This window comes from Hermetia illucens, chromosome 7 (genome assembly GCF_905115235.1).
Source record: "Hermetia illucens chromosome 7, iHerIll2.2.curated.20191125, whole genome shotgun sequence".
NCBI classification, from domain to species: domain Eukaryota; kingdom Metazoa; phylum Arthropoda; class Insecta; order Diptera; family Stratiomyidae; genus Hermetia; species Hermetia illucens.
Window position 1 is genome coordinate 9,510,083 of NC_051855.1, and position 9,925 is coordinate 9,520,007.

Below are 9,925 nucleotides of genomic sequence, written 5' to 3' on the forward strand. Positions count from 1 at the left end.
ACGCCGATACCACCAGTCACCAGCGACGAGATGGAGATCTGCAGTCGAATAGGCGACAGTAAAGCCCCGGGTCTTGACGGCATACCCTATAAGGCCCTCAAACTTGCCGTCAAATGTAGACCGGATATGTTCGTGGGGCTGTTCGGAAGGTATCTTTCCTGCCACATGGAAGCGGCAGAAGCTGGTGCTGTTGCCTAAGGCTGGCAAACCTCCAGGAGAACCGTCCTCCTATAGACCCATATGTCTTCTAGACACTATGGGGAAAATGTTGGAATGGGTCATTTATAATAGATTACTTCCAGTCGTCGAGAGCCAAAGGGGCAGTATGGGTTCCGTAAAGCCAAATCAACCATTGATGCCATCAAAATGGTTACTGGCTTGGCCGAAAATGCAATTCACGGAAGGGGTTGTACCAGCAAATATTGCGTGGTGGTGACCCTGGATGTGAGGACTGCATTTAACTCGCCAATTGGAATCTTATACGAAAGTCTCTGGCGACGATTGGTGTTCACACCTACGCCACCGCTATTATCGATAGCTACTTGAAAGAGCGGACACTCTGGTATGATACCGATGATGGACCTAAAGAGTAGGTTGTCTCCGCGGGTGTCCCACAGGGCTCTGTACTAGGCTCACTACTGTGGAACATCATGTATAATGATGTACTCAACCTTCCGGTTCCGGAGGAATACTTGGAGGTGATGATAGACGGAGGACTTAATTTTAAGCAGCACATAGAGCATACTTGTAAAAGATCATCCACCACGAGTATTCCTCTGGCAAGGATGATGCCCAACATAGGAGGCCCGCGGCATACTTGCAAGCTGCCCATGTGGTGAGTTCTATCATGTTGTATGCAGTCCCAGTTTGGGAAAAAGCACTGCAGGTTTTAGGCAATACACATAAACTGAGTGCGGGTTACAGAAGAAGATCCCTAAGGGTGTGTTCTGCCTTCAGGACCGTCTCAGACGATGCTGCGTTCGTCATCTCGGGAATGATGCCGATTGACATCCTGGCAACCGAAATGATGAACATTTATAACACCTGGTCCATCTGTCCCTTATCTCAGGTGAAAAAAACCGAAAGGGAGAGGTCCATAAGCAAATGGCAACAGCAATGGGACCAGTCAGAAAATGGTCGTTGGACTTACAGGTTAATCCCCTCCATCGGGGAGTGGCTGGAGAGAAAACATAGAGAGATCAATTATAGTCTCACCCAGTTTCTCACCGGCTATGGAGGATACCGTCAATACTTGTACGGGTTTAAATTGGACACCTCGCCTAATTGTCCAAACAGCGGGGTCACAGAGGATCCAGTGCACGTTTTCTTCCAGTGTCCTAGGTCTGTGGAAGAAAGGAGGAACCTAGAGGAAACTCTAGGTGAAGTGCTATCTCCGGAAAGTTTTGTTCGGAGACTGGTAGCCTGGCAGGAAGACTGGGATGCGATGAATTCCAAGATCGCTGTAATCCAGGATAAACTGCGAAAATCAGAAGAGGTGAGGAACACGAGGTTACGAGCCCCGCAGGTAGACGAAAGCAGACCTAGCTAAAGTGAGCTAACTCCGCCCCGTGATGTATTGGTTCCTCGGTGGAGGTGGTTCCTCGGGGTGGTTTTAGTGGGTAAAAATCCCACACTCTAGCGTGCCCAGGCCAGAGTCTTTTGAAGATTTCCACTTCCTCAAAAAAAAAAAAAAAAAAAAAAACAGACAGACGGACCGATTTTAATAAGGTTTTGTTTATCAAACGAAAACTTAAAAAGGATGGAAAAGAGGCAAGAACGTATACTTTTTCTGTATGAGTTCAAACTCAGTCATAAAGCAGCGGAAGCGACCAGAAACATTAACAGCGCATTCGAAGCTGATACGATAAGCGAAAGAACCACACGGCGGTGGTTCAAAAAATTCCAGTCAGGCGACATAAACCTTCAAAGTGAGCCACGTGGAAATCCAGGACCATCGATTGACAACGACGAGCTGCGTTTGCTAGTCGAATGCGACACACGTCAGTCCGTGAGGGACGTACACTACTTGACAGTTTCCCGGCACTTGCAATAACTTGGAAAGGTGAAAAAGCTTGACAAAGGGTTCCACATGCCCTTTACGGAGCAAAACATGGCGCTTCGAATGCAAATTTGCAGTTCTCTACTCACCCGCAACAGAAGCGATCCCTTTTTGCACAGAATAGTGACATATGATAAAAGGTGGATATTATACAACAATCGTCGCCAATCAGCACAATGGCTATATGCTGATGAGCCACCGAAGCATATGCCGAAACCGAGCCTCCATCCGAAAAAGGTATTGGTGACTGTTTGGTGGTCTACAGCTGGAGTTATCTACTATTATTTTTTTGGCACCTGGAAAAACAATAAATGGAAAGAAATTCTGTGCCCAATTCGAGGAAATGCAAAAACAATTGAGTATTCAACGGTCGAGATTGGTCAACAGAGATGGTGTGATACTCCTTCACGATAATGCATGACCCCACGTATCCAGAACAACGGTTCAAAAGTTGAACGAATTGCAGTATGAGAGTCTGCCTCATCCACCATATTCACTGGACCTTTCGCCAACCGACTATCACTTTTTTAAGCATTTGGATCATTTTTTGACGGAAAAACAATTCAGGAACGAAGACGCTGTCAGAATTGCCTTCGACGAATTTATCAACACCTGACAGCTGGACTTCTACGAAACTGGCACACATGCTCTTGAATCTCGCTGGGAGAAGTGTTTTTAATCGACTGGCACCTATTTTGATTAAATAAATAAATTTTTGTAAGCTTTACAGTCGTTTAAAATTTTAGTACCAAAACGGCCATTCCATTTGCAAATCGATAAGGTTCTTAGAATATGAATTGTATCTTGCAACTTTAATTTCTCATAACACTTGTAAGGGTCTTAGAATTTCAATTGCATTGTGTCTTGCAACTTTCAATTAGTATAAATTGATGATTGTACTCAAGTACGAAACTCCGCCATGCTATTAACATAGTATACTGATCCCAAGCCCAGGTAAAGGAGGAGGGTTTGAGGCAACGTACTCTGTACTATCCTTAGTAAAACAAAAATAAAATCCTGAGATCAGCGAAAGACATAAATAGAGTATAGTTGGAGTTATTCCACTATGCTAAATCCTGCCTGATCTGTCTTGGTGCTCTCTCTCTGCAAGAAAATGCATACAATGTCGTTACAAACATGACGGGCCCCCGTCCTGTCGAGAAATGGGCAAGGGTTCTTGCTGCATGGACGGCGTCAGGACGTAAGCAAGTTAGTCCGAACAAAACAAACAAAAGAAATACGTGTCTGCACGCTAAATGTTGGTACCCTAACTGAAAAGACGGAGGAGCTCGCAAGAGCTCTTCGAAAAAGGCGCTCTGCGCTCTGCAAGAAACCCGATGGTCAGGTGTCAACAACTGCGACATTGAATGCGAACGCGGTAAAAATGGCTATAAACTTCTCTATTTTGGTAACCCACACACTCAATATGGTGTTGGCATTGCCATTAAAGAAGTTGAACGCCTGATGAAGCTCACTTTTATATCAGCTGATCGCACTACTCACTTCTTCATCACGTACGCACCACATACAGGTCGACCTGATGCCGAGAAAGATGCCTTCTGGCAACTTCTCGATGAAAAGACTTGTCACGTGCCTGCTGACAATTACATAATCATTGCCGGCGACCTTAATGGTCATGTGGGTGAAAAGGCAGACGGTAACAGGTGCCATGGGAGCAAGGGGTTCGGAGCGCGCAATGAAGGTGGCGAGCGTATAATCGATTTTGCGGAGACCCATAACCTTGTACTTATGAATACATGGTTCATCAAACGATTGTCTCATCTTCCCACATTTTATAGTGGGAACAATAAAACGCAAATCGACTATATTCTCATAAGACGCCAACATTTTACCACTGTCACTGATTGCAAAGTCGTTCCCTATGAGACCACCATACCTCAACATCGGCCGTTGATTGACGTCCTGCGAATTAAGCCACCGATAAAACAGCGTGAGGAACGCACTGGCACGTCGCGCATTAAATGGTGGCGATTTGGTGAGAAGAAAGAAGAAACGGTCTCACTCATACGATTGCCAACCATTACGAATGTGGAAGAATCATGGAACCAAATGAAAGACACGATCCACAAAGCGACCTCTGCAACCCTTGGGGTCACCAAGCCGGGTAAGCGGTACATCAACCGAGATACTTGGCTTTGGAATGATGATGTTGAAATGAAGGTCCGTGAAAAGAAACGCCTCTACCATAAATTTCTCGATGATAAAACGCCTGCTAATTAGCAAAATTTATAAGAATGCCAACCGTGACGCAAAGAAAGCGGTCGATGTCACCCGAGCGTGGTGATTTAAATGCACGACACCGTCATTGGAACTGTGTAAAAGCGAATAAGGCTGGCAAAATACTTTTTGATCTTGTTTGTGAAAGAAATCTTTTTATTCACACTCCCACAAGACCCACCTTTTTGAACCCTAGGGGATACGACTCTACATTAGATATTGTAATTTCAAACGGCCGAATCAGCATCGACCAACCTGTAACAGGGGACAAACTATCTTCGCCTCATTTACCAGTAGCTTTCCAACTAACTTCTGAGACTTCACTATCAAATTCAAATGAATCAGTGGATAGAATTAGAATAAACTGGTTGAAAGTTAAGAAATACTTGAATGATATTATACAGTTTAAAAATTTAAATTTAGCAAAGATCAGCTCTACCGACCAAATTGACTCCCTAATTAGTACCTTTTATTGCCATATTAATAGTGCCATAAAATTCGCATCCTATCCTGAGCAAGCCGATTTATTTCCAAACCAAGTCATTGATGAGGGAACCAAATTCCTAATTTCTTCAAGAAACTATAATACCTACGGCGTCAATGGCAGAAAACTCGAATCAGAAGCACAAAAACCGTGGTTAATAAGCTTACTAAAGCCATTCAAAGTCGAATTTTCGGTGCTAAAAACAAGCGATGGGGTAGAATGCTTCAAGAAATTCATAAAAACGGTGATAAATTATGGAAATTAAATAAATTATTAAAGAAGAAGAAAATTATTCCGCCCATGCGGAACGCCGGTGATATTATTTACGATGATGAGTCTAAAGCGGAACTTCTAGCAAATCAGTTCCAAAAAGCCCATTTTGCGTCAGACCACTTAGGATCGGTTTTGCTCAACAAAACCGTTCAGGAGAGGGTGGAAAAACTGCGTACTTCTCTCTGTGACTTCGATGCTCGTGAACTTTGTTCCCCTAGAGAAATCAAGGCAATCATAAAGCACTTGAAGGTAAAAAAGGCTCCAGGTCCAGATCGGGTAACGAACTCAATGGTTAAGAACTTTCCTAGAAAGGCGATTGTATACTATAATTTCATCGTGAACAGCTGCTTAAAGCTCTCTTATTTTCCAAAAGTTTGGAAGGAGGCTACGGTAGTACCCATCGTTAAACCAGGTAAAGACCCAAAACTGGCTGACAGTTACAGGCCTGTTAGTTTAATTTCTAGTCTCAGCAAAATTTTTGAGAGAGGTATTCTAGCTCGTGTTAATAAGTTTCTAAATCAAACGAATTTATTACCTGATTTACAGTTTGGCTTCAGACCTAAACATTCAACTTCACATCAAGTGTTTCGGGTGACCAGCGAAATCCAAAAAATTTTCAAAGATAAAGAGTCCTTAGGATTTCTTACTTTAGATATTCACAAAGCGTTCGACTCTGTTTGGCACTATGGGTTGGTATACAAGCTATTACTGTTCAGGTTTCCAATATATCTGGTCAAGCTTTTACTATCATTTTTAACTGGAAGAAGGTTTACAGTAAAAGTTGGTAGCAAACAATCCTCAGATCGATCGATTCCAGCGGGGGTTCCTCAAGGTTCTCCACTAAGCCCTATACTGTTTAATATCTACACCTCGGACATTCCAATTGCCCCAGGGTGTAAACTAGTTGCATTTGCCGACGATGTTGGCATTATTTCTTTCTCTAACGATCCTTCAACAATTATGTCATCTCTTGAGAACCAGCTGGATTCTCTGTATCAGTTTTATTTTAGGTGGAAGATTAAAGTGAACCCTTCTAAAACACAAGCTGTGTTCTTTACGAAAAACAGATGCAAAGCTAAGCTGCCAAGCAGAGACATAAATTTTCTTGGGGAGAGTATTAAGTGGTGTAATAGCTTAACATATTTAGGAGTCGTTTTGGATAAAAAACTTACATTTAAAGATCATACGGATTCAATTTGTTCCAAGATATCTAAATCATTTTGCTCGCTTTACTCGCTGCTACACAGAAATTCTAAATTATCGGTAGACAATAAATTGATTATGTTTAGAATGGTTATCCAACCAATTATTTCATACTGTGCTCCGGTTTGGTCTCAATGTGCAAGAACACATAAACTTAAAGTTCAGCGTGCGCAAAATAAAATCCTCAAAGTAATTTTAAACAAATCGTTTGACTTTTCAACTGAAAAACTGCACAATGAGGCAAAAGTCAAATATGTTGAAGATTTATGCTTATCGAACTCCGTCAGATTTATGAACAACTGCAGAACTGCTGGCAACCCTCTAATAAATATCCTATGCTCGTCATAAATTCTAGGTTAAGGTAGTTCAAGTTAAGTTAAGTAGGTTAAGTAGATTTAGTAATTTTGAACAAGGTTTTTTGCACTTTTCCTTGGGTAATTCATACCATAGAACGAATTTATTTATTTGCGATGCAAATTTTAATTTTGTAGAGTAAAGACGAGTCTGGTATCTACAGCCATAAGTTCTGCTATTGTATAGAAGGTTAAGATCATGAATAAAGAAAAAAAAAATATATATATATATATATATATGGCCCCTGGCGTACCAGGTTTATCCTCACCTGAGTTGCAAACGCAGAGCTGCATGCGACCAGGCGCGTGTCATGGGTTGCGGATAATGACATGACCCACCGGGTCAGCTACGAATATCGCAAGTTAATCTTGTAAATAAGTAGCCGCGGACAAGCAGAACGTTTCCCTTTGTGTTCGTCCTCCCTTACCGATTCTTCCCGTTCAGGGGGAGTAAACCTCCTTAACAAATCCGTAATCCGGGGTGAAGGGATCGACGCGCCTATCGGATGAATTGCAGTGACGTTGCACTGTATTTCAGCGGCTCCCCTCCAAATACCTTCCCTACCTTTGGAGGTAACCATGGGGCATTGCAACATTGGGGCTCTGTTGCAGGGCTGACTGGTTCCCCATTACTCGTGGGAATAAAATTGGGGACTTTGGTTTAAATTCTTTAAATGGGACCCCAGGGACACGAAGACAGTACCCAACACGGTTAAGGGTCGTTCAACAACATCAGAGCGGCTCTTCGCCCTTGGATGTTTTGGCGGTTATGCCGTCAACCACCAGGGACGGGAGACCTAGGCGTCGTATGGTTTGGACGAACCAACTCAACGAATTTATCGTCCGCGCCTATTACCGTGTCACGGATTTAGAACGGAATCCATCAGGGTACAGACATCGACTACATGACGCGTTCATAACCCGATTTCCGGAGCTAAGTCATGTTCCGGAACAGAACGTCGTCAACCAGTACCGAGTGATCGTGAATAACAACCGAGTTGCCTTACCAACTAGGCAACAAATCTTCCAAGAGGTTTCACTTGAGCTCGGGCTGGAGTCATCAAATTACCGGACTAGTCAAAGGAGTAACACAAGTACTCCACCTGTAAGGCACTCCATGAATCCAGTAGTCAGGAGAAGCTTAGTAACTGGGGATGTCGACCCAATTTATAATGAGGCTTTGACCGCATTCCAGGTCGCATTCACAGAGTATGCTAAGATTCTCCCAGACGCTTGGCCAAGGATCCCAAAACTGAAGTTTACTTCGGCAACTGCTAACATCATTGCTGCCGTTGACAGAATTTTGGCTGATCGTTTGGCTAGCGAGATTACTGCTACAGAGGTTCACAGCCTGATCTACGTTGCAGCTGCCACGGTTATTCGTCTCCATAACCAACATCTTAGAGCGAATAACATAGGTATGCGCAGAAGGACTTTACCGTTCTGGGTGTTTCGACTCAACAAAAGAGTCGAAAAGTTGAGAAAGGAGATTGGTCGTGTGACGCAAGCACTCCTTGGAAATCCATCGCCAAGAGTGCACAGATGCGTTGCGAACATCATTGGAAACTACCATCTGTCCAATGATATGCCAATCGAAGAAATCCTCGAGGTGCTGAAGCAGAAACTTGCGGTATGCTCCAATCGCATCCGTAGGTATCAGAAAAGCTTTCAGCGAAGGACAGACAACACCTTGTTCTTCCAGAACGAACGAGGATTCTACAAAAATCTCATCAACTCAGGTAGGGAAAGTAATCTCAATCTGGATCAGGCAGAAGACTTCTGGAGAAGTGTTTGGAGCGAATCCAGTCGTTGCAATTTAGAAGCAGCGTGGCTCCCACACCTTATGCGTTCATGCGAGGCCCTCCCCGTAATGACCATGCCTGACGTAACTGAAGTCGACGTTAAAGCAGTCCTTGACAAGGCAGGTAACTGGAAGGCGCCAGGAGTTGACAAGATTCACAACTTCTGGCTGAAGCGGTTCAAGAGCACTCACAGGATATTGGCAAATCAATTTAATCAGATGATTGCCGATCCTGATTTAGTTCCACCATTTTTCACCAAGGGGATAACTTTCCTCATCCCCAAGGAACAGGGTGTCTCTTGCCCTTCAAAATGTCGACCAATTACTTGTCTTCCTACCATCTACAAGGTCTTCACTTCAGTTCTGTGCGCGAACATCTCAAAACATCTTGATGTTCATAAATTGATAGCTGAGGAGCAAAAAGGATGCGCAAAAGGCTCCCGAGGCTGCAAAGAACAGCTTATAATTGATACGGTCGCTGTAAAGCAGGCTGTCCACCAAAAACGAAACATCTCGACAGCCTACATCGATTATAAATCAGCCTTTGACTCCATATCACATTCGTGGTTACTACAAGTGTTACGCTTGTATAAAATCAACCCGAATGTTGTTCTTCTACTGAGAACAGTAATGAAGAATTGGAGCACGAAGCTATCGGTATCTTCGCAAACATCAGGAGAGATACCAATCAGGCGTGGCATTTTCCAAGGCGACTCTCTAAGCCCACTGTGGTTTTGTTTGGCTTTGAATCCGCTATCCCATCTTTTGCATGAAAGCAAATACGGGTTCCAAGTCAAGCATGGCATATTGTCGAAATGTACATTAAGCCATTTAATGTACATTGACGACATCAAATTGTATGCCAAAGACGAGAACCAACTTCGCTCCTTGCTGGACATCACCATCCAGTTCAGCAGGGATATCGGCATGCAGTTGGGTTTGGAGAAATGTCGCATAAAAACAATTGTTCGGGGAAAACACACCGACAATGAAGGATACAGCCAAAATAACATCCGAATTGAGGGCATGGATTCGGACGACGTCTACAAATACCTCGGCATATTGCAAGCAACAACACCTGCTGTAGCAATAATTAAATCTAAGTTGCTGGGGGAATTTGAGCGGCGTCTGGATCTTGTCCTTAAAACTGAGCTGTACGGGAAAAATAAAATCATGGCAATCAACACCTTTGCCATTCCCGTCCTTCTATACACTTTCGGTGTGATACAGTGGAGTAATACTGATTTAGAATCTGTCAATAGACGGGTAAGGGTAGTTCTTGCAAACAACAACATGCACAATAGAGCTGCCGAAAAATTGAGGATCACTATCCCACGTCATCAGGGAGGAAGGGGGGTACTTGATTTAAAAACGATGCACTACAATCAAGTGCATTCTCTTCGTGAGTTTTTCTATGAGAAACAATCCTCTAGCCAAATACATCAGGCTACCGTCATGGCAGATAATAAATTATCTCCTTTGAACTTGAGAAGCAGAGAATGGGATCCCATGTC